The 27,081-nt window shown below is 41.6% G+C and overlaps 1 protein-coding gene and 1 long non-coding RNA gene across 2 annotated transcripts in view; one reads left to right on the top strand and one right to left on the bottom strand.

Moving 5' to 3' along the window:
• Positions 1-27,081, top strand: part of LOC115171937 (uncharacterized) — a 208,202-nt gene that overhangs the window by 102,353 nt on the left and 78,768 nt on the right. The window lies entirely within an intron of this gene.
• Positions 20,053-21,465, bottom strand: LOC115171971 (uncharacterized). Its single transcript, XR_003871325.1, has 2 exons — positions 21,432-21,465; positions 20,053-20,646 (listed from the first exon to the last, which is right to left on the bottom strand). It is a non-coding gene; the product is annotated as an uncharacterized LOC115171971 (long non-coding RNA).

Raw genomic sequence — 27,081 nt, 5'->3', positions numbered from 1 at the left:
AATACTGTCTACTAGGACCTATTACCATCTAGTAGGGAGATGTCTTCAATACTGTCTACTAGGACCTATTACCATCTAGTAGGGAGATGTCTTCAATACTGTCTACTGTCTATTACCATCTAGTAGGGAGATGTCTTCAATACTGTCTACTGTCTATTACCATCTAGTAGGGAGATGTCTACAATACTGTCTACTAGGACCTATTACCATCTAGTAGGAAGATGTCTTCAATACTGTCTACTAGGGTCTATTACCATCTAGTAGGGAGATGTCTTCAATACTGTCTACTGTCTATTACCATCTAGTAGGGAGATGTCTACAATACTGTCTACTAGGGTCTATTACCATCTAGTAGGGAGATGTCTTCAATACTGTCTACTAGGACCTATTACCATCTAGTAGGGAGATGTCTTCAATACTGTCTACTGTCTATTACCATCTAGTAGGGAGATGCCTACAATACTGTCTACTAGGACCTATTACCATCTAGTAGGGAGATGTCTACAATACTGTCTACTGTCTATTACCATCTAGTAGGGAGATGTCTTCAATACTGTCTACTAGGGTCTATTACCATCTAGTAGTTAAATAGATAAATGAACCCTCACAAAAGGCCTTCTCTCCTAAACACTACACATGTGCTCACACATCCCCACACTCTCTTCTGACAGTATAAGAGGAAGTGTCACTACAAATAAAGAGAGAGGGAGAGAAACAACCTCATGAATAAATAAATAATAATATGCATAAATAATCTGGTCCAATAGGGAATGATTTATCCGTTGGGTCACGTCTGGACAGTGTGTGTGTCAGACCTATTATTCTCCACCTGTTACCAAGTCCCTGTTGACCTCTGGAGTTAAATAGGCAGCCCAGAATTTGTGTGTGGGTAGTGTGTGTGTGTGCGTGTTTGTGCGTGCTGGAGCGTGTGTGTGTTAGCGTACCTCATACAGAGTCATGTTAATAGCAGCACGACTCATGGAAGAGCCAGAACAGAGAGAGTGTGTTCAAACTGACTAAATCAACATGTCAGAAACTCTACCAAGTGTTCAAACTGACTAAATCAACATGTCAGAAACTCTACCAAGTGTTCAGACTGACTAAATCAACATGTCAGAAACTCTACCAAGTGTTCACACTGACTAAATCAACATGTCAGAAACTCTACCAAGTGTTCACACTGACTAAATCAACATGTCAGAAACTCTACCAAGTGTTCACACTGACTAAATCAATATGTCAGAAACTCTACCAAGTGTTGAAACTGACTAAATCAACATGTCAGAAACTCTACCAAGTGTTCACACTGACTAAACTCCCGAGTTGAGCAGTGGTCTAAGCCTCTAGAGATTCTGGGTTTGAGTCCAGGCTCTGCCGTGACCGGGAGACCCATGGGGCGGCACACAAATGGCCCAGCGTTGTCCGGGTTAGGGGGAGGGTTTGGCCGGCAGGGATGTAGTTGTCCCATCACGCATTAGCGACTCCTATGGCCGGCCGGGCGCAGTGCACACTGACACGGTCTCCAGGTGTTTCCTCCAACACATTGGTGTGGCTGGCTTCCGGGTTAAGTTGACATTGTGTCAAGAAGCAGTGCAGCTTGGTTGGGTTGTGTTTCGGAGGACGCACGGCTCTCGAACTTCGCCTCTCCTGAGTCCGTACAGGAGTTGCAGCAATGAGACAAGACTGTAACAACCAATTGGATACCATGAAATTGGGGAGAAAACAGGGTAAAAAAAAGAAATAACAACATAAAATAACTACTATTTTGGAGCCTGTCAACACCTCATATCCCATTTACTGTTGTTTTCCACAGCCTGCCAGGCTCAGACATAGAATCACCTTTGAAGTTCAGACGGAAACAGTAATAGTTGGAATAGTAACTGAAGTCTGGACACTGACTGTAGACCTCATGTAGTCTATTATAATATTAACTGAAGTCTGGACACTGACTGTAGGCTTCATGTAGTCTATTATACTATTAACTGAAGACTGGACACTGACTGTAGGCCTCATGTAGTCTATTATAATATTAACTGAAGTCTGGACACTGACTGTAGGCCTCATGTAGCCTATTATAATATTAACTGAAGTCTGGACACTGACTGTAGGTCTCATGTAGTCTATTATAATATTAACTGAAGTCTGGACACTGACTGTAGGCTTCATGTAGTCTATTATACTATTAACTGAAGACTGGACACTGACTGTAGGCCTCATGTAGTCTATTATAATATGAACTGAATTCTGGACACTGACTGTAGGTCTCATGTAGCCTATTATAATATGTGTAAGTTAAAGAAGAGCCACACACTCTAGGAGCTCAGATACAGTAATTTAATAACCTAATAACCAACGTTTATACAGACAAGCTGTCTTCATCAGGGTATAATGACAAACACTGTGGGTCACTAGTTTAAACAGACAAGCTGTCTTCATCAGGGTATAATGACAAACACTGTGGGTCACTAGTTTATACAGCGTCAAAGGACACACACAGGGGTCTGTAATCATGGACGGGTGTGGCTTGATATCATTGGTTCATTTACAGATATAAAAACATAAACTGATAGAATGCGATCATAGATACAATACGGCTACATAGACCTGCAAACATATACAATGAATAGCAAAATCACAAGAGTGACTTCGGATCAAAGTCTACATTGAGACCGAAGGGAGCAAGGGTCTTTAAATTAAAGATCCAGGCAGCCTCTCGTTTTAACAATCAATTATATAGGTCACCCCCTCTCCTAGGCAGGGTGACATGTTCGATGCCAATATAACGCAGAGACGAAATCGAATGTTTTGCTTCCAAAAAGTGGGCCGCAACTGGGTAAGTCAAGTTTTTACACCTAATGGTGCTACGATGCTCCGAGATTCATACTTTAAATTGGTGCTTAGTTTTACCTACATAATGTTTACGACAAGGACAAGTTATAAGATAAATAACTGCCTTAGTGGAGCATGGGATAACACCTTTGATTGGGATTTGTTTCCCTATTTGGGGGTGTTTAATCTACATTTGTAAGTGCCACTGCAGTCATTACAATTATAGTTTCCATCTGGTAGAAGCGCAAACAGACGTTGTGCAGGGTATTTTGGGTAAATCAGAGTTTACCAATTTATTACTGAGATTTCTGCTCCACTAAGGCAACATCATGACCAACTTTAGCGTTATTTGTTTTAGTGAAACATCATGACCAACTTTAGTCTTTAATGTTTTAGAGAAACATCATGAACAACTTTAGTCTTCTGTGTTTTAGAGAGACATCATGACCAACTTTAGTCTTTACTGTTTTAGAGAGACATCATGACCAACTTTAGTCTTTACTGTTTTAGAGAGACATCATGACCAACTTTAGTGTTCTGTGGTTTAGAGAAACATCATGACCAACTTTAGTCTTTACTGTTTCAGAGAAACATCATGACCGACTTCAGACCTTGAAGCAGTTCAGAACGGACTGCTTCCTTTCTTTTGTTCTGACGTTTTCCAACGACATTAATGGTTCATGAATCACATGCCTCTATTCCACTAAGACCTAATTGAAACACAAAGCTGAAAATGGAATCAGGGCTGTGTGTCATTCTTATCGAAAGTCCCGTTAACTCTCTCTCAAAAACACACGCGTATAAACGCTTGCATCCACACACACACACACACACACACACACACACACACACACACACACACACACACACACACACACACACACACACACACACACACACACACACACACACACACACACACACACACACACACCTCAATCTAGCCATCTCTGGTCACTGTCAGCAGCTAGTTAATGAGAAGGGGACTAAAATCAATGCACACACCATGGGAGGAATACCTGATTACCTACCCCTCGTGTTTGTGTGTCAGTCTGTGTGTGTGAGTCTATGTGTTTCTGTGTCTGTGTCCTTTATCTTCCTCAGTGGGGAAAGAGAGAAATAAAGAAGTAAACTTAAAGAAGAACGTCGTCCTGAATAATTTCTGCACTCTAATCTCTTCCTTTCTCTCTCCCTCTCTCTCCCTCCCTCTCTCTCTTGCTCTCCCTCCACAGCAACTCATATCTCTCAGTGTCACTGATGTCACCCAGCCCATCAGGGCTCAAAGGCCCCCAATTACCAAATATAAAGCAACGTCCACACATCCTCTGTCTCCACTCCATCTCTCTCTCTTCCCTCTGTTCTGAATCGCTACCCTCCCTCTCTCTCTCTTTCCCTCTGTTCTGAATCGCTACCCTCCCTCTGTTCTGAATCGCTACCCTCCCTCTCTCTCTCTCCCCCTCAGGGCTCCAGATCCTCTATCAGTTCTGACTCTCTACCCTCCCAGTATAGTAAACACAGACTGGACAACAGGACAACGGTCCTAAGCACACAGCCAAGACAATGCAGGAGTCTCTGAATGTCAATGCAGGAGTCTCTGACGTCACAGGGTTCCTCTCCTAGAAGACAGTCCTCTGGTCTGGAGAGATTCCACCGGGGCCGCATCACAACACTCTGTTGCTATAGTGACCCTGCATCACAACACTCTGTTGCTATAATGACCCTGCATTACAACACTCTGTTGCTATAGTGCCCCTGCATTACAACACTCTGTTGCTATAGTGCCCCTGCATCACAACACTCTGTTGCTATAGTGACCCTGCATCACAACACTCTGTTGCTATAGTGACCCTGCATCACAACACTCTGTTGCTATAGTGACCCTGCATCACAACACTCTGTTGCTATAGTGACCCTGCATCACAACACTCTGTTGCTATAGTAACCCTCAACTATCAAAATAAAGAAAGTCCCACACTCCATATATACTGCTCAAAAAATAAAGTGAACACTTAAACAACACATCCTAGATCTGAATGAAAGAAATAATCTTATTAAATACTTTTTTCTTTACATAATTGAATGTGCTGACAACAAAATCACACAAAAATAATCAATGGAAATCCAATTTATCAACCAATGGAGGTCTGGATTTGGAGTCACAGTCAAAATCAAAGTGGAAAACCACACTACAGGCTGATCCAACTTTGATGTAATGTCTTTAAAACAAGTCAAAATGAGGCTCAGTAGTGTGTGTGGCCTCCACGTGCCTGTATGACCTCCCTACAACGCCTGGGCATGCTCCTGATGAGGTGGCGGATGGTCTCCTGAGGGATCTCCTCCCAGACCTGGACTAAAGCATCCGCCAACTCCTGGACAGTCTGTGGTGCAACGTGGCGTTGGTGGATGGAGCGAGACATGATGTCCCAGATGTGCTCAATTAGATTCAGGTCTGGGGAACGGGCGGGCCAGTCCATAGCATCAATGCCTTCCTCTTGCAGGAACTACTGACACACTCCAGCAACATGAGGTCTAGCATTGTCTTGCATTAGGAGGAACCCAGGGCCAACCGCACCAGCATATGGTCTCACAAGGGGTCTGAGGATCTCATCTCGGTACCTAATGGCAGTCAGGCTACCTCTGGCGAGCACATGGAGGGCTGTGCGGCCCCCCAAAGAAATGCCACCTCACACCATGACTGACCCACCGTCATGCTGGAGGATGTTGCAGGAAGCAGAACGTTCTCCACGGCTCTCCAGACTCTGTCACATCTGTCATGTGCTCAGTGTGAACCTGCTTTCATCTGTGAAGAGCACAGGGCGCCAGTGGCGAATTTGCCAATCTTGCTGTTCTCTGGCAAATGCCAAACGTCCTGCACGGTGTTGGGCTGTAAGCACAACCCCCACTTGTGGACGTCGGGCCCTCATACCACCCTCATGGAGTCTGTTTCTGACCGTTTGAGCAGACACATGCACATTTGTGGCCTGCTGGAGGTCATTTTGCAGGGCTCTGGCAGTGCTTCTCCTGCTCCTCCTTGAACAAAGGCAGAGGGAGCGGTCCTGCTGCTGGGTTGTTGCCCTCCTACGGCCTCCTCCACGTCTCTTGAGGTACTGGCCTGTCTCCTGGTAGCGCCTCCATGCTCTGGACACTACGCTGACAGACACAGCAAACCTTCTTGCCACAGCTCGCATTGATGTGCCATCCTGGATGAGCTGCACTACCTGAGCCACTTGTGTGGGTTGTAGACTCCGTCTCATGCTACCACTAGAGTGAAAGCACCGCCAGCATTCAAAAGTGACCAAAACATCAGCCAGGAAGCATAGGAACTGAGAAGTGGTCTGTGGTCCCCACCTGCAGAACCACTCCTTTATTGGGGGTGTCTTGCTAATTGCCTATAATTTCCACCTGTTGTCTATTCCATTTGCACAACAGCATGTGAAATTTATTGTCAATCAGTGTTGCTTCCTAAGTGGACAGTTTGATTTCACAGAAGTGTGATTGACTTGGAGTTACATTGTGTTGTTTAAGTGTTCCCTTTATTTTTTGAGCAGTGTATAAACTCCTAGTAATTTATTGGGTATTTACCAACGTTTCAGCATCACTGTTCTTTCTTCAGGGTGATGTCATGAATACTTGAACCAGGTTATGTAGACAAAGAGTGGAATTAGTGCAACCAATGACAATAGTAAGGGGTGTGTCATAATTATTAAGTTAATTATAATTAATTAATGAAACTGTTAAAAAACAGTTTACAGCATATTACATATATTAGGCTATAAATAATTGAATATTGTACATAACATTAGCATCAACATACATTATTGTTTAATTCAATTTCAAATATTTAATTGTTTCGTATTTCATTTCATATTTGTTACATGCAACCAGTCGAAGGTTGACGTTTGTCATGAATCTTGACCTGCGACTGGCAGAGGCAATGTAAAATCAATAACAAAATTGTTTTCACAATTAAAACCTCTTTGGGCTAGGGGGCAATATTTTGACATCCGGATGAAAAGCGTGCCCAAGGTAAACTGCCTGTTACTCAGGCCCAGAAGCTAGAATGTGGATATAATTGGTAGATTTAGATAGAAAACACCCTAAAGTTTCTAAAACTGTTTGAATGGTGTCTGTGAGTATAACAGAACTCATATGGCAGGCAAAAACCTGAGAAGATTCCATACAGGAAGTGCCCTCTCTGACCATTCCTTGAGCTTCTTGACTCTTTTTATTGAAAACTTAGGATCTTTGCTGTAACGTGACACTTCCTACGGCTCCCATAGGCTCTCAGAACCCGGGAAAAAGCTGAATGATGTCGAGGCAGCCCCTGGCTGAAAAACATTAGCGCATTTGGATAGTGGTCGGTCAGAGTACTATGAGACTGAGGCGCGTGCACGAGGCGACCCCATGTTTTTTTTTCTCTCTCTTTGTCCTAAAACACGATTCCCGGTCGGAATATTATCGCTTTTTTACGAGAAAAATTGCATAAAAATTGATTTTAAACAGCGGTTGACATGCTTCGAAGTACGGTAATGGAATATTTAGAATTTTTTTGTCACGAAACGCGTCGTGCGCATCAACGCTGAATCGTGGCTTTGCAGGCTCTGGCTGAAACAAAGTAGCGCGTTTGGGTAGTGGCTGGTTACAGTACTGTGAGAGTCAGGCTCGACCGAAAGCTTTGTTTTCTTTCCTCTGTTTAGCTAAATGGACATTCCCGGTCGGAATATTATCGCTTTTTTATGAGAAAAATCGCATAAAAATTGATTTTAAACAGCGTTTGACATGCTTCGAAGTACGGTAATGGAATATTTAGATTTTTTATTTTCACGATACGCGCCGGGCGCGTCACCCTTTGTTACCCTTCCGATAGTGTCTTGAACGCACGAACAAAACATAGGATATTTGAACATAACTGTGGATTATTTTGAACCAAACCAACATTTGTTATTGAAGCAGAAGTCCTGGGAGTGCATTCTGACGAAGAACAGCAAAGGTAATCCAATTTTTATTATAGTAAATCGGAGTTTGGTGAGTGCCAAACTTGGTGGGTGTCAAAATAGCTAGCCCGTGATGGCGAGCTATCTACTCAGAATATTGCAAAATGTGCTTTTGCTGAAAAGCTATTTTAAAATCGGACATAGCGATTGCATAAAGGAGTTCTGTATCTATAATTCTTAAAATAATTGCTATGTTTTTTGTGAACGTTTATCGTGAATAATTTAGTAAATTCACCGGAAGTTTGCGGTGGGTATGCTAGTTCTGAACCTCACATGCTAATGTAAAAACCTGTTTTTTGATATAAATATGAACTTGATTGAACAAAACATGCATGTATTGTATAACATAATGTCCTAGGAGTGTCATCTGATGAAGATCATCAAAGGTTAGTGCTGCATTTAGCTGTGGTTTGGGTTTATGTGACATTATATGCTAGCTTGGAAAATGGGTGTCTGATTATTTCTGGCTGGGTACGCTGCTGACATAATCTAATGTTTTGCTTTCGTTGTAAAGCCTTTTTGAAATCGGACAGTGTGGTTAGATTAACGAGAGTCTTGTCTTTAAAATGGAGACGCGCGCCCCTGTCAGTGTTCTCAGATTGACCACTATCCAAATCCCCTACTGTTTTCCGCCCAGGGACTGCAGAGTCATCAATCCCCGTTCTGGCGCCTTCTGAGAGCCTATGGGAGCCTTAGAAAATGTCACGTTACAGCAGAGATCCTCTGTTTTCCATAAAGAGGCTATAAAAAGGCCAAGAAATGGTCAGAGAGGGCACTTCCTGTATGGAATCTTCTCAGGTTTTGGCCTGCCATATGAGTTCTGTTATACTCACAGACACCTTTGAAACAGTTTTAGAAACTTAAGGCTGTTTTCTATCCAAATAAAATAAATATATGCATAATCTAGTTTCTGGGCAGGAGTAATAACCAGATTAAATCAGGTACGTTTTTTATCTTGCCGTGAAAATACTGCCCCCTATCCTAAACAGGCTAAGTGGCTCCCATTTTGGCTGTTGTGTTTTCATGCGCGTGAATGAGAGCATGTTCTTTGTTGTTTATCTCCGGTAAAGACAATAACGATTCTCCGTCTTAAATTTTATTTTTTATTTTTTATTTTTTCTTATTTGTTTGAGTATAACAAACCTGAGGTTTAATTATAAACGTTGTTTGACTTGTTTGGAGAAGTTTATTGGTAACATTTGGGATTCATTTTGTATGCATTTTGAAGGAGGGAAACCGGTAGATTATTGAATGAAGCACGCCAGCTAAGCTGAGACATTATCGGCCAAAAGGACCATTTGTGATGTAGCTGGGACCTTTTGGAGTGCCAACAGAAGAAGATCTTCAAAGGTAAGGCATTTATTTTATCGCTATTTCTGACTTTCGTGGCGCACCTTAATGGTTGAAAAATGTTTTTCATGCTCTTGTATGCGGGGCGCTGTCCTCAGATAATCGCATTGTGTGCTTTCGCCATAAAGCCTTTTTGAAATCTGACACAGCGGCTGGAATAACAAGAACTTAAGCTTTATTTTGATGTATGACACTTGCATTTTCATGAATGTTAAATATTTCTATTACTGTAATTTGAATTTCGCGCTCTGCAATATCACCGGATGTTGTCGAGGTGGGTCGCTAGCAGAACGCCTGCACCAGAAAGGTTAACATGCCTTTTCTTGTTTCAAGTATGTTTAATTATGAAAAGTACAATATATCCTTGTTTGTACAACTATGGAGCATATGTTCATATATAATTTCACAATTAGTTTTTCAACATAAAAGACGTACAACAAATTATCACACTGGCATTTTAACAGTGTTATTGTAAGAGTTTAAATGTTTAAACAGAGGATACATCTAAAACAGTATAAAACAAGTGCAGTATGTGCTGAGAATGTTACTTTAACGTCAACTCATAACGTCACACTATAACTTCATGGTGGTCTTGTGGAAAGACTGCATGTTGTTTTGGGTGGATTGAGTGACGTCTTCATCAACATTTGCAGAATATTCCTGGAATATTTTCACCTCTGTGTTTGTGGGACCACTTAGTGCTGGAATGAGGTGTCTGTTTGTTCCCAATTCTATCAGAAATTATGGTACTCATTTGAAGGTCCTGTGTCAAGGTCCTCACAAATATAGGGAGACGAGTATGCGTGTGTGTCCAGCGTGTGTGTGTGTGTGTGTTTGTGTGTGTGTGTGTGTGTGTGTGTGTGTTTGTGTGTGTGTGTGTGTGTGTGTGTGTGTGTGTGTGTGTGTGTTTGTGTGTGTGTGTGTGTGTGTGTGTGTGTGTGTGTGTGTGTGTGTGTGTGTGTGTGTGTGTGTGTGTTTGTGTGTGTATGTGTGTGTCCAGTGTGTTTGTCCTGTGTGTTTGTCCTGTGTGTTTGTCCTGTGTGTGTGTGTGCGTGTCCAGTGTGTGTGTGTGTGTGTGTGTGTGTGTGTACATGTGTGTGTGTGTGTACACGTGTGTGTGTGTGTACACGTGTGTGTGTGTGTGTGTGTCCAGTGTGTGTACAGTGTGTGTGTGTTTGTGTTTGTGTGTGTGTCCGGTGTGTTTGTCCTGTGTGTGTGTGTGTGTGTCCAGTGTGTGTGTGTGTGTGTGTGTGTGTGTCCAGTGTGTGTACAGTGTGTGTACAGTGTGTGTGTCCAGTGACTGTGTCTGTGTTTGTGTCCAGTGTGTCCAATGTGTGTCCTGTGTCTGTGTCTGTGTCTGTGTCTGTGTCTGTGTCTGTGTCTGTGTGTCCAGTTTGTGTGTGTCCAGTGTGTGTGTGTCCAGTGTGTGTGTGTGTGTTTGTGAGTGTGTGTGTGTGTGTCCTGTGTGTGTGTGTGTGTCCAGTGTGTTTGTCCTGTGTGTATGTGTGTGTGTGTGTGTGTGTGTGTGAGAGTGTGAGTGCGTGTCCAGTGTGTGTGTGTCCAGTGTGTGTGTGTCCGTGTGTGTGAGTGTGAGTGTGTGTGTCCTGTGTGTCCAGTGTGTGTGTGTCCAGTGTGTGTGTGTCCAGTGTGTGAGTGTGTGTCCAGTGTGTGTGTGTGTGATTGTCCGTCCAGTGTGTGTGTGTCAAGGGTGTGTGTCCAGTGTGTGTCAAGGGTATGTGTCCAGTGTGTCTGTGTATATCCAGTGTGTGTGTGTCCAGTGTGTGTGTACAATGTGTGTGTGTGCTGTGTGAGTATGTGTGTGTGTGTGTGTGTGTGTGTGTGTGTGTGTGTGTGAGATTGTCCGTCCAGTGTGTGTCAAGGGTGTGTGTCCAGTGTGTGTGTGTGTCCAGTGTGTGTGTGTATATCCAGTGTGTGTGTACAATGTGTGTGTGTCCAGTTGTGTGTGCTGTTGTGAGTATGTGTGTTTGTGTGTGTGTGTCAGGTTATTAGTCACAGTGACACTGAGGAATCATCATTGACCCTAAACCCTGGATAGAGGGGCTCAGTGAATGTGGTGTGGAATGTGTACAGGAGGGTCAGTGTGTCAGAGGAGGCTCTATAGAAGGACAGAGTGCCGGCTGGCCAGTCCAGATACACTCCTACTCTGTGGGAGCTGGAGGAGGGGACGTCTATGGTAGTGGGATTATTATTGTGACAGGCTCTGTAAGTGTTGTCAGAGCAGAACAGACTCCAGGACTTGTCATTCCATCCAAGACAACAGTCCTTAACCCCTCTTCTCCTGCTGATTCCTTTATATGTCACTCCTATAACAGCCCCTCTCCCACTCCACTCTACCTCCCAGTAACACCGTCCAGTCAGACCCTCTCTACACAGCACCTGTCCCCAGTCCTCAAATCTCTCTGGGTGATCAGGATATGGCTGCTCCTCTGCTCTCCATGTTACCTTTCTGTTCTCCTCAGACAGAGAGAGGTGTCTGTTTACTGTGTTTGGGTCCAGTGTGAGATCACAGACATCTGATGGATGAAACCAGACACAATATTAGAAATCATCATCATTCACATTAGAATGTTAACTCACTTTTCACTAATTAATTTAATGTAGATGTTTCTAGGTATCAAAAGGAGAAGTTAAGGTAACTTGAGACTTGTTGAATGATCATATGTTATACTGTATGGTAATATAAAACACACTTATTCCCATTAATTACACACACACACACACTTAACACGAGCGCGCCACACACACACACACACACACTCACCTGTATACATGAACACACACACACACACACACAGTCATATCAACTCTTTGTAAACGTTGGTGTCCCTGATTTCTGCTTCTGTAGAACTACAGCTGATATTTAATATGACCAAGTCAGTAATGATGGTGGTCTTTGACATAACTTGAATTAAGACTTATTCTTAGTCATATTCTTCACAGCAGTCAACACTCACATTTTCTAAGCCCAGGTTTCATTGTGTTCTCTCCACCATGTTCCACACTGTAGCGGTAAGCAGAAGAACAGACAGTCATTGAGGGATACACCTGAACTCACACACACACAACACACATATACACACTGGACACACACACACACAAACTGGACACATTTACACACTGGACACATATACACACACACACAAACTGGACACAAACAAACACTGGACACACACACACACACACACACTGGACACATATACACACACACAAACTGGACACAAACACACACTGGACACACACACACACACACTGGTTAAGTGTTGGTAAGAACGTTTTCAGTGTTTGTGTCCAGTGTGTGTGTGTCTGTGTGTGTGTGTCCAGTGTGTGTATGTGTCCAGTGTGTGTGTGAGTGTGTGTGTGAGTGTGTGTCCTGTGTGTGTTGTGTGTGTGCATGTGTCCGGTGTGTGTGTGTGTCCAGTATGTGTGTGTCCAGTGTGTGTGAGTTCAGTGTGTGTGTGTGTCCTGTGTGTGTGTGTGTGTGAGTTCAGTGTGTGTGCGCGTGTCCTGTGTGTGTGTGTGTCCTGTGTGTGTGTGTGTCCTGTGTGTGTGTGTGAGTGTGTGTGTGTGTGAGTGTGTGTGTGTGTGAGTGTGTGTGTGAGTTCAGTGTGTGTGCGCGTGTCCTGTGTGTGTCCTGTGTGTGTGTTCAGTGTGTGTATTTGTCCTGTGTGTGTGTCCTGTGTGTGTGTGTGTGGATGGGTGTTAAACACACACACACACACACTCAGCATATAACTTTGTCCAAGTGGTGGTAAGAATGTTTGTCTTAACTAGCCTGAAAAGTCAAACATGTCTGATATGAACATTGACATAAACCCTCTACATACTTGAGTTTCTCCAGTCTGCAGTGTGGATCCTCCAGTCCAGCAGAGAGCAGTCTGACTCCTGAGTCTCCTGGGTGATTGTAGCTCAGGTCCAGCTCTCTCAGGTGTGAGGGGTTTGACCTCAGAGCTGAGACCAGAGAGGCACAGCCTTCCTCTGTGACTAGACAGCCTGACAGCCTGCAAAGAGTTAAATCATATTAAAACCACACTGCTATTCTTTGGTGGTGAAAATAGTGGCAGCATATTTTTTCTAATGTTCAGATATATCAGTGTCCTGAAACCTGCCATATCTATTCATAAATTAATATATCATTATTATAAATTATCATAATTTTACTTTAAACATGTATAGTACAAATATTTGAGTAGACTGACCAGACCAGTTTAAAAAGCAGTATCAGTCAAAAGACAGACAGTGAGGTATCAGATTTAGATTGTATTGAGTATACAGTCCACACCATATCTATTTTGACAGTGAAGCTAACATGTTAAATGTGGCTCTATACTCCAACATTTTGGATTTCAGATCAAATGTTTCATATGAGGTGACAGTATATAATGTCACCTTTTATTTGAGGATATTTTTGTAAAGCTTCACTGTCCAAACACATATGGTTTGGACTATGTGTGTCTGGTAAACACATGTGGATCTGGTGAACAGTTATCACTTGTTGACCAACTACAGGAATACTGACCTCAGAGTCTCCAGTTTACAGTGGGGATTCCCCAGTCCAGCAGAGAGCAGCTTCACTCCTGAATCCTTCAGGTCATTGTTACTCAGGTCCAGCTCTCTCAGGTGTGAGGGGTTTGACCTCAGAGCTGAGACCAGAGAAGCACAGCCTTCCTCTGTGACTCCACAGCCTGACAGCCTGACAAAGAGATCATCATGACTTCACAAACACTATTAATTTAACACCAGTAGTGTAGAAGGACATTGGTAGATGAATTTGGTTTATTCTTCCAAAGATTAATATTCTGTAAACATCAATGTATTAACAATATGTTTTTCAATATATATTATATACATACTATAATACATTTTCTTCTCTAAACTGAATATTTATTCTTGATGATTAGTTCTTAAATGCAATTGTATGTACTCACAGAACAGCTCTGGAGGCTTTGACCACTGGCAGCAGCCTTAGAAGACCTTCCTCTGATCTGGAGTATTTCTTCAGGTCAAACACATCCAGCTCCTTTTCTGAAGTCAGCAACACAAAGACCAGAGCTGACCACTGTGCAGGTGACAGGTTGGGTTTTGAGAGACTTCCTGATCTCAGGTAGCTTTGGATCTCCTCCACTAGAGAATGGTCATTCAGTTCATTCAGACAGTGGAACAGATTGATGCACCTCTCTGGAGATGGATTCTCCCTGATCTTCTCCTTGACGTACTTGACTGTTTCGTCATGGCTCTTTGAGCTGCTTCTTGTCTTTGTCAGTAGACCTCGTAAGTACTTCTGATTGGACTCCAGTGAGAGGCCCAGAAGGAAGCGGAGGAAAAGGTCCAGTTTTCCTGTCTCACTTTGTAAGGCTTTATCCACAGCACTCTTGTAGAAAGTAACTTTAGGCTTGTCTCTGAACAGCGCAGAAAGGTTCCTGGATGTTGATTGAGGTTTGGCCATTAGATTTTCATTGCTGTTGATGAATGAGAGAAACACATATAGAGCAGCCAGAAACTCCTGAATGCTCAGATGAACAAAGCAGTACACCTTGTCCTGGTAAAGCCCACATTCCTCTTTAAAGAGCTGTGTGCACAATCCTGAGTACACTGAGGCTTCATTGACATCAATGCCAGCCTCTTTCAGGTCTTCTTCATAGAAAATCAGATTGCCCTTCACAAGCTGTTGAAAAGCCAGTTTTCCCAGTGACAGAATGCTCTCCTTATTCCAGTGTGGACCTGTCTCTTCTTTCCCAAGATACTTTTCATTCTTCTGTTTGGTATGAAACACCACAAGGTGTGTGTACATCTCAGTCAGAGTCTTGGGCATCTCTTCTCTCTTATGTTTCAACATGTGTTCAAGGACTGTTGCAGAAATCCAACAGAAGACTGGAATGTGGCACATGATGTGGAGGCTCCTTGATATCTTTATGTGTGAGATGATTCTGCTGGCCAGGTCCTCATCACTGAATCTCTTCCTGAAGTACTCCTCCTTCTGTGGGTCATTGAACCCTCGTACCTCTGTCACCTGGTCAACATACTCTGAAGGGATCTTATTGGCAGCTGCAGGTCGGGTAGTTATCCAGATGAGAGCAGAGGGAAGCAGATTTCCCTTGATGAGATTTGTCAGCAGAACATCCACTGAGGTTGACTCTGTGACGTCACAATAGATCTTGTTCTTCTGGAAGTCTAGGGGCAGTCGGCACTCATCCAGACCATCAAAGATGAACAGAACTTTGTACTTGTCGTAGTTGGAGATTCTTGAATGTTTGGTTTCCATTGAGAAGTGATTGAGAAGTTCAAGCAAAGTGTGTTTGTCCTCTTTCATCAAATTCAGCTCCCGAAAAGGGAATGAAAATACAAATTGGACATCCTGATTTGCTTTTGCTTCAGCCCAGTCCAGAATGAACTTCTGCACAGAGACTGTTTTTCCAATGCCAGCAACTCCCTTTGTCAGAACAGTTCTGATAAGTTTGTCTTGTCCAGTTAAGGGTTTGAAGATGTTGTTACATTTGACTGCAGTCTCTGGTCTTGCATGTTTCCTGGTTGTTGTCTCAATCTGTCTCAGCTCATGTTCATTATTGACCTCTCCTGTTCCACCCTCTGTGATGTAGAGCTCTGTGTAGATCTTATTGAGAAGTATTGGTTTTCCTTGTTGAGCGATCCCCTCAAATACACATTGAAACTTCTTCTTTAGATTAGATTTGAGTTCACGTTGGCAAATCACAGCAAGCTCATCTGAATCTAGAAATAACACAGAGGATATTAATATTACGTTTGTTTTAATGTCTACAGTATTGTATGACTGTTATAATGTTTTAAATTATAATAATTTCTTCTCTTAACTGACTGTATAAATGTGTAAATATTTTCATAATGCATTACAGACTGGTGTGACTGATTATATTATTATTGGTATTAATGATGGTATTATTAATGTTGTCCATCTCTCTCTAAATTAATCACCACAACACATCCCTGCTGCTACTTGATGAGGTCACTATGTGTTGTGTTAAGGCTGCTACAATATCATTGAGTTACACATCTACTTTAGCTGTACTTTAGCTACAGCTTTTAAATGTTATAAAACAACATTCAACATGAGGCAGACAGATCTTACTTTTCTCCAGTGTGTCAGCAAGCTCCTTCTGGTTCATTTTCCTCAGGACGTGCAGTGTGATCTTCAGAGCCCCCTCTCTGGCACTGCTCTCCTGCTTCTCATCTTCAGCATCCACCACTTCCTTATCCTGCTTCTGACTCTCAAAGCCTTCTGGGAGTTCTGGACTAAGAATCCTCTTGAACATCTTCAGCTCGTTCTTCACAAATGTAACAATATTCTCTTCAAGCAACTGAAATAAATCAAGTAAATAAGTTAAGCAAGAGAAGAAATGGTTTCTCATTAACACAATAATGAATAATTGACAGGTCAACTTTACTTGAGGTAAACAAAAACAAATGTACATAACAGGACCACATACACTGAATATGGAGGCCAGGTCTGTTTGATGACTCTGGGAAGACCGACCACTGAGAATCTCTGACTCTGATCTCTCCTGTTGGTTTCTGTGGACAAAACATGAGATTACATCTCCTCGTCCAGGGAGTACACACACACACACACACACACACACACACACACACACACACACACACACACACACACACACACACACACACACACACACGGAGGGAATGTTGTGTTTGTTTAATATGGTTTTAGGACTATGAAAATGGACAAAAGGATTAGACTATAGATTATGAAAACAACAACATGAAATGGGAAAATGGGAGAGGAGAAATGACTAGAGACAGTGTTGTTTAACTCACTGACCATGACCCATGAGTTCTTCTTACCTTTGTTCAGTAGAAAAGTCTCCCTCTCTAAACAGTATAGGTAGACCCATAGACCGGTCACTCTTCATGGACACACAGCTGGGTACAGGGGAGGCTGGTCTCTCCTGCTTGATTGGACTTCAACACAACAGAGACAAACATTACATCTTTTTTCTACTCTGAAATCAGATGGGGAAACATAAGAGTTTATATCAAAAATGCTATATATCACTTTTCAGAAATGTTCGTAAATTAGCTTTTATTTTTAAAAGAAATTATAAATGAGATTGGTGTTTTTTCACTATCTAATCATGGCATGGGGTTGTTCAATGACAGACATGTATTTGTTTAGAATCTATCACTTGATGGTTTCATTTCTTTTTCAAAATGCTATATATCTGCCTCACTCTCAAATGTGGCTCAATTTGGTAATTAACTAAATTAACTAAATGTGTGGTGTTTTTGGTTTATTTCAGTTTCATTGTTTGTTATGCTATAAATTGTTATTTTATGATTGTAAGTGATAAAATTAACTAGTAATACTGATTAATTACTACTTTAGTGAGGAATAACACATTGTTCAGTACTACTGCAGTTGGTACATAATTCCAATAGATGGCAGCATAAGACCACAAATGATATTTCAGAATATTAGTTTAGTTCTCCCTAGATACACCACCACTCCCCGCGCTTCTTTCTGTCCCTTTCCACACTGCTAACGCAAGAGGAAGGACTGAAAAAGCATTTAACAGATTAATGTGAAGTAATATAATTATGATTCATGTTTATTATTATCTGTTTTTATGTTCATGTTTTACACTTCATTAATATACTGCTCAAAAAAATAAAGGGAACACTTAAACAACACATCCTAGATCTGAATGAATGAAATAATCTTTTTTCTTTAAATAGTTGAATGTGCTGACAACAAAACCACACAAAAATAATCTATGGAAATCCAATTTATCAACCCAAGGAGGTCTGGATTTGGAGTCACACTAAAAATTAAAGTGGAAAACCACACTACAGCCTGATCCAACTTTGATGTAATGTCCTTTAAACAAGTCAAAATGAGGCTCAGTAGTGTGTGTGGCCTCCACGTGCCTGTATGACCTCCCTACAATGCCTGGGCATGCTCCTGATGAGGTGGCGGATGGTCTCCTGAGGGATCTCCTCCCAGACCTGGACTAAAGCATCCGCCAACTCCTGGACAGTCTGTGGTGCAACGTGGCGTTGGTGGATGGAGCGAGACATGATGTCCCAGATGTGCTCAATTGGATTCAGGTCTGGGGAACGGGCAGGCCAGTCGGAACTGCTGACACACTCCAGCCACATGAGGTCTAGCATTGTCTTGCATTAGGAGGAACCCAGGGCCAACCGCACCAGCATATGGTCTCACAAGGGGTCTGAGGATCTCATCTCGGTACCTAATGGCAGTCAGGCTACCTCTGGCGAGCACATGGAGGGCTGTGTGGCCCCCCAAAGAAATGCCACCCCACACCATGACTGACCCACCGCCAAACCGGTCATGCTGGAGGATGTTGCAGGCAGCAGAACGTTCTCCACGGCGTCTCCAGACTCTGTCACGTCTGTCACGTGCTCAGTGTGAACCTGCTTTCATCTGTGAAGAGCACAGGGCGCCAGTGGCGAATTTGCCAATCTTGGTGTTCTCTGGCAAATGCCAAACGTCCTGCACGGTGTTGGCCTGTAAGCACAACCCCCACCTGTGGACGTCGGGCCCTCATACCACCCTCATGGAGTCTGTTTCTGACCGTTTGAGCAGACACATGCACATTTGTGGCCTGCTGGAGGTCATTTTGCAGGGCTCTGGCAGTGCTTCTCCTGCTCCTCCTTGCACAAAGGCGGAGGTAGCGGTCCTGTTCAGGTAAAATGTTGAGGTAAATTTACTAACCGGGATGGTTGAATTATGTAATTTACTGGCGGGCTGGAAAACGCGGTCATCTTTTCTGTTCCGAGGTTGTTTACTCACAATATCAGATATTAAGATGATTTTTTATAATGCATGTATACTGAGGTTGAAGTTCTGAGTAGTGATCATTTACCCGGGGTTCAATACCTGCTATAGTCACTGTTTTGTTGCTCTCCCAAAAGCAACACAGCCCTAATACGAGATATATAGCTAACTAAAGTAATGAGTTACCATTTTAGAAAATCATGGGACATATAGTCTGTGGTTGCATGCTATTTTATGTCAAACATATTGCTGCATGTAATGTTAGCATATAACTGATGTTTCGTGGTCTTATGCTGCCATCTTTTGAAAATATTTAGCAATTAAAAGTTATTAATTTACTTACAGACATTGGTGAGGCAGCTGAGAACAAAAAAAAATGGAATGTGCCCAGCCTACTTGAGGCGCCCCGAAAATAATATTCAAAAGATCAATGGACACAGAGGGGTTAAACATTAAAGTTACCATCCATCTAGTGAAGAGAGGAGAACCGGACAGAGGTAGCCAGCATCCGTCAACGAGAGAGGGGGGATAGGATAACTAGGATGCTGCTGGTAGAGTAGCTAGCTAGCTAGCTTACCTAGCTGTACCGACTAGCTAGGATAACTAGGATGCTGCTGGTAGAGTAGCTAGCTAGCTTACCTAACTGTACCGACTAGCTAGGATAACTAGGATGCTGCTGGTAGAGTAGCTAGCTAGCTATCTTACCTAGCTGTACCGACTAGCTAGGATAACTAGCAGGTCGTTCATCTGTCTCGATGATGATGACGAATCAGGTGAACAACAAAATGAAACAAGGATAGAGAGTGAAAAGGATCTGGCTACAACACTCATACTGTCCCAGACCTTAAAGCAAAAAGCAAATTGAACAATAAACTTCGACGTCTCAACACTGTAGTGAAATCTGTATTTGTTCCCCAAGATTATCTCAGCCCACTCTGCGCGTAACCGGACAATATGCTTGGCGCCACACCGGACGTGGACGCGGACAGTTCTGTACGGGAACACGGACAGTTCCAGAACGCGGACATGAGCAGTGCAACACAATCAACTAAAGCCAGTCTTTACAGTGGGTTACATTAGTAATATTCATTTTTTATGTTATGTTAAACAAACATTCAACTTTTTTTATAACAATATTTTGAGATCTAGGCCCGTATCCACAAAGTGTCTCAGAGTAGAGAATTGGTCATATAAGTGTTGAGAATAAAGACATTTGACACTTATGGGTATAAATTAAAGCTATGCATGAAGTCTCTAGTCCCACCTAGTCGGCAGATATTTAGGACACCTCGTGAGCTGTCCTAAGTAGTTAAGAGTTAACAGCAGGTGTCTTGATAATACTATAGAATAATGCAGCGAGTCAGTGGTTCCTGCACCACATGTAAATGCTTTCTAGTAGTTAAAAATAATGGTTTGATATTTGATATGATAAATCCATAAATAATATATGTCTTGTGCTTTTGGCAATGATTTATGTATAATACTTATGTATAACAAGTGATACTATGTATGTCTCCAAAGCATTTTGTCTTCATTTTGGCAGATTAATTTATGCTAATTTCTGAAGATTAACTCAGGTTTTCGACCAGCGGCTAAGGAGTTGGAGCTGTGGCAGGAGTTGGACCTGTGGTCGAAAGGTGGCTGGTTTATATCCCGGTCCGGGCGCTGGAAAAAACGGGAGGAATTGATCTGACCACTGGAAGGCTGCTGGGTTCATATCCTCTAAACATTAACCTTTCATTGATCAGAACTCCAGAGGTTCTTCTTCACTGAACCCAAAAATATATATAACTTTTATTGGTTCCATATATTAAGGAAGTGATAGAAGCCTTTTTGGTTCTATAAGGAACCTTCTTTTCTAAGAGCGTAAAACAAACACATTTTTCTTTTGATTATTTAATTATCTTCATCATGTTATTTCAAGTTCTCCCTTTGGAGCACAACATCACGTTGTTAAAAAATAATCCTAAATTGGGCATGGCGGTTGATGGCATCTAGGGCGTAATATGTTTTCCATGAAAATGTACTTTGTATGCAACGTTGTAGGCAACATTATTGGCAAGGGACTTGATGCCTACTATGCCAAAGCTATTTAGAGTTGTTAAACGTGTGTGAAGAGTGTGTTGATATAACGGTAATATTGTCAAAATTCTGCATGTAACAACCATCACAATTTGTTAAAAAACGATGCATTCCATTATATTAGTCAATAAACAAGAGTAGGCAAAGTGGTCGTGTTATGTGAAAATTCTATCAAATGTTTTACATTGCAACGAGTACAGTCAGGGTGCCGTGGAACCCCTGCAGTACATCCACAGACCCCGGATTGAGAACCCCTGATTTAGCAGATGCTCTTATCCAGAGAGATTTACAGTCAGTGCATTCATCTTAAGATAGCTATTTATTTTGGAAATAAACATAATAAATTCTTCATAAAATTGTCATCTTACCTCTTAGCTTTGGTGTCATGTCCCCCAGAGAGACACATTTTAGAGGCAGGGCCCCTCTCCTCTCTCTCCCCAGAGAGACTCATTTTAGAGCACTGTCACCTAAACAGAGATCCAGCATGTTGGTTGTGGTTAACACAGTGACAACAAATTCTTGAATGTCAATTGTTCTAATATATTCATTATCTCTTTGAGAAATAAAACATTTACTAACAGACATATCTAAACAGTGAGATGATTTAATGCATCACATGAACATGTATTTGTGACATTTCATCTCCATGGTAACTGTCAATAACAATAATAAGTCACTGTTTGTTGAGGTAGGTATAGACAGTACAGCAACAATAATAATAATAATAATAATAATAATAATAATAATAATAAGTCACTGTTTGTTAAGGCAGTTATAGACAGTACAGCAACAATAATAATAATAATAATAATAATAATAATAATAAGTCACTGTTTGTTAAGGTAGTTATAGACAGTAGAGCAACACAAGGCCATGTCTCACAATTATTTTTATTAATAAAAGTAGGCTCTTAATTGTCTTTCAATCTGTTATTTTCTAAACATATCTGAGAATGTAGACAGAAGGGCAAAAACGGACATGATTGATCTGAGGGGGAAATCATTGATCCATTCAGAAAGGTTTTTTGCATCAAGAGATGTTAAATCATGTAAAGTAGACTAGGTTATAATGTATAACAGCAGTTTGTTAGTGATATGTAGATGTTATATTATGTAAAGTAGGCTAGGTTATAATGTATAGTAGTGGGTTGTTAGTGATATGTAGATGTTATATTATGTAAAGTAGACTAGGTTATAATGTATAGTAGTGGGTTGTTAGTGATATGCAGATCAAGGTCTATACCTCGGCTATAGCCTACATATCATAGATGACCAGTCTAAACCTGTTCAGATCAACATAATGTTATAGTCCTACCAGTAGCAGGACAGAGAATGTACTGTATATAACCTACATATCATAGATGACCAGCCTAAACCTGTTCAGATCAACATAATGTTATAGTCCTACCAGTAGCAGGACAGAGAATGTACTGTATATAACCTACATATCATAGAAAGCCAAGTCAACAAACAGATTACCGACTATTTTGAATCCCACCGCACCCTCTCCGCTATGCAATCTGGTTTCAGAGCTGGTCATGGGTGCACCTCAGCCACGCTCAAGGTCCTAAACGACATCGTAACCGCCATCGATAAGAAACATTACTGTGCTGCCGTATTCATTGACCTGGCCAAAGCTTTTGACTCTGTTAATCACCACATCCTCATCGGCAGACTTAGTAGCCTTGGTTTCTCAAACGATTGCGTCGCCTGGTTCACCAACTACTTCTCTGACAGAGTTCAGTGTGTCAAATCGGAGGGCCTACTGTCTGGACCTCTGGCAGTCTCTATGGGGGTACCACAGGGTTCAATTCTTGGGCCAACTCTTTTCTCTGTATACATAAATGATGTCGCTCTTGCTGCTGGTGAATCTCTGATCCACCTCTACGCAGACGACACCATTCTGTATACTTCTGGCCCTTCTTTGGACACTGTGTTAACAACCCTCCAGACGAGCTTCAATGCCATTCAACTCTCCTTCCGTGGTCTCCAACTGCTCCTAAACACAAGTAAAACTAAATGCATGCTCTTCAACCGATCGCTGCCTGCACCTGCCCGCCCATCCAGCATAACTTCTCTGGACGGTTCTAACTTAGAATTTGTGGACAACTACAAATACCTAGGTGTCTGGTTAGACTGTAAACTCTCCTTCCAGACTCACATCAATCATCTCCAATCCAAAGTGAAATCTAGAATTGGCTTCCTATTTCGCAACAAAGCATCCTTCACTCATGCTGCCAAACATACCCTCGTAAAACTGACCATCCTACCAATCCTCGACTTCGGCGATGTCATTTACAAAATAGCCTCCAATACCCTACTCAACAAGCTGGATGCAGTCTATCACAGTGCCATCCGTTTTGTCACCAAAGCCCCATATACAACCCACCACTGCGACCTGTATGCTCTCGTTGGCTGGCCTTCACTTCATAATCGTCGCCAAACACATTGGCTCCAGGTCATCTACAAGACCCTGCTAGGTAAAGTCCCCCCTTATCTCCGCTCACTGGTCACCATAGCAGCACCCACCTGTAGCACGCGCTCCAGCAGGTATATCTCTCTGGTCACCCCTAAAGCCAACTCCTCCTTTGGTCGTCTCTCCTTCCAGTTCTCAGCTGCCAATGACTGGAACGAACTACAAAAATCTCTAAAACTGAAAACACTTATCTCCCTCACTAGCTTTAAGCACCAGCTGTCAGAGCAGCTCACAGATCTCTGCACCTGTACATAGCCCATCTTTAATTGAGCCCAAACTACTACCTTTTCCCCTACTGTATTTATTTATTTTGCTCCTTTGCACCATATTATTTATATTTTTAACTTTTGACTTTCTTCAAACTACAAATCTACCATTCCAGTGTTTTTCTTGCTATACTTTATTTACTTTGCCACCATGGCATTTTTTTTGCCTTTACCTCCATTATCTCACATCATTTGCTCACATTGTATATAGTCTTATTTTTTTCTACTGCATCATTGATTGTATGTTGTTTTACTCCATGTGTAACTCTGTGTTTTTGTATGTTGTCGAACTGCTTTGCTTTATCTTGGCCAGGTCGCAATTGTAAATGAGAACTTGTTCTCAACTTGCCTACCTGGTTAAATAAAGGTGAAATAAAAAATTAATAAATAAAAATAAAAAATAGATGACCAGCCTAAACCTGTTCAGATCAACATAATGTTATAGTCCTACCAGTAGCAGGACAGAGAATGTACTGTATATAACCTACATATCATAGATGACCAGCCTAAACCTGTTCAGATCAACATAATGTTATAATCCTACCAGTAGCAGGACAGAGAATGTACTGTATATAACCTACATATCATAGATGACCAGCCTAAACCTGTTCAGATCAACATAATGTTATAGTCCTACCAGTAGCAGGACAGAGAATGTACTGTATATAACCTACATATCATAGATGACCAGCCTAAACCTGTTCAGATCAACATAATGTTATAGTCCTACCAGTAGCAGGACAGAGAATGTACTGTATATAACCTACATATCATAGATGACCAGTCTAAACCTGTTCAGATCAACATAATGTTATAGTCCTACCAGTAGCAGGACAGAGAATGTACTGTATATAACCTACATATCATAGATGACCAGTCTAAACCTGTTCAGATCAACATAATGTTATTGTCCTACCAGTAGCAGGACAGAGAATGTACTGTATATAACCTACATATCATAGATGACCAGCCTAAACCTGTTCAGATCAACATAATGTTATAATCCTACCAGTAGCAGGACAGAGAATGTACTGTATATAACCTACATATCATAGATGACCAGCCTAAACCTGTTCAGATCAACATAATGTTATAGTCCTACCAGTAGCAGGACAGAGAATGTACTGTATATAACCTACATATCATAGATGACCAGCCTAAACCTGTTCAGATCAACATAATGTTATAGTCCTACCAGTAGCAGGACAGAGAATGTACTGTATATAACCTACATATCATAGATGACCAGCCTAAACCTGTTCAGATCAACATAATGTTATAGTCCTACCAGTAGCAGGACAGAGAATGTACTGTATATAACCTACATATCATAGATGACCAGCCTAAACCTGTTCAGATCAACATAATGTTATAATCCTACCAGTAGCAGGACAGAGAATGTACTGTATATAACCTACATATCATAGATGACCAGCCTAAACCTGTTCAGATCAACATAATGTTATAGTCCTACCAGTAGCAGGACAGAGAATGTACTGTATATAACCTACATATCATAGATGACCAGTCTAAACCTGTTCAGATCAACATAATGTTATTGTCCTACCAGTAGCAGGACAGAGAATGTACTGTATATAACCTACATATCATAGATGACCAGCCTAAACCTGTTCAGATCAACATAATGTTATAATCCTACCAGTAGCAGGACAGAGAATGTACTGTATATAACCTACATATCATAGATGACCAGCCTAAACCTGTTCAGATCAACATAATGTTATAGTCCTACCAGTAGCAGGACAGAGAATGTACTGTATATAACCTACATATCATAGATGACCAGCCTAAACCTGTTCAGATCAACATAATGTTATAGTCCTACCAGTAGCAGGACAGAGAATGTACTGTATATAACCTACATATCATAGATGACCAGTCTAAACCTGTTCAGATCAACATAATGTTATAGTCCTACCAGTAGCAGGACAGAGCATCAACACTATATATACAAAAGTATGTGGACACCCAAACCTGTCCAGATAAGTTCACAGAGACCATCAGGTTTGTCATCATGATAAGTGATCATAGCTCAAACCTACTCTGACTTTTGAATGTCTGACGTCGACTAACCTTATAATAATTTGTAGGTAGTCTAGACCTACAGTACGAGAGTCTGCCCATCTTTCCTACATATCAAAACATTTATCTGACTTCTTATGTTACTGAGAAATATGTGCCACAGTTTCAACAGCCATTTTGTAACTGCGTAGGCTACAAAAATATTTTAATTTCATATGAGGAAATCACATAACTTACAGTCACTGGTGCAGCCACCTGTTTTCTTGCAGATGAAGTAGCTTTCATAGGCAACTCATTCAACCAGCCTAAACAACAGTAAATAAAAGATGTCAAATGGTCAAAAGCCAATCCTGATAGAGCCATATACATTAGAGAGAGGTATATATATCCTGATATAACCATATACATTAGAGAGAGGTATATATATCCTGATATAGCCATATACATTAGAGAGAGGTATATTGCTACAGATGTTGGATCTTAATTTGATCCCGTTTGCTACAGCAGGAAAATAATCCTGCAGCAACAGGACATTTGCATTGTTATGTGGATTCCCTGTGGCTCAGTTGGTAGAGCATGGTGTTTGCAACGCCAGGATTGTGGGTTCAATTCCCACGGGGGGCCAGTACGGAAATAAAAACATGTATGAAATTAAATGTATGCATTCACTACTGTAAATCGCTCTGGATAAGAGCGTCTACAAAAATGTAAATATAATTAATGAACATTATTTAAATAGAAAAGTGGAATTTATCATCTTCAGAAACCTTTTTTATAGCTTAAATACACTCAAATACACTACAAGTTTTAGTTATCCTGCAACAGGGTGATCAAATTCAGATCCTACATCTGTACAGAGATTATGTCTTTATCTAAATAAGGCAGTTTGAGTTATTAACAATGAAGTTGTAACTGTCAGCTGCTGTAAACCTATGAGATTGGATGTTATAGACCCCCAACTGAACAGTTTCATTCCCCATGCTGTGGCCCTCACCAACTGGCCACCTGGCCCATAGAGACTAAAGGACTATGCTGTGGCACTCACCAACTGGCCATCTGGCCCATAGAGACTAAAGGAATATGCTGTGGCCCTCACCAACTGGCCACCTGGTCCATAGAGACTAAAGGACTATGCTGTGGCCCTCACCAACTGGCCATCTGGCCCATAGAGACTAAAGGACTATGCTGTGGCCCTCACCAACTGGCCACCTGGCCCATAGAGACTAAAGGACTA

This window comes from Salmo trutta, chromosome 32, assembly GCF_901001165.1.
Source record: "Salmo trutta chromosome 32, fSalTru1.1, whole genome shotgun sequence".
Taxonomy (NCBI): Eukaryota; Metazoa; Chordata; class Actinopteri; order Salmoniformes; family Salmonidae; genus Salmo; species Salmo trutta.
The sequence above is the reverse complement of the archived record's forward strand: the minus strand, read 5'-3'. Positions and strand labels throughout refer to the sequence as shown.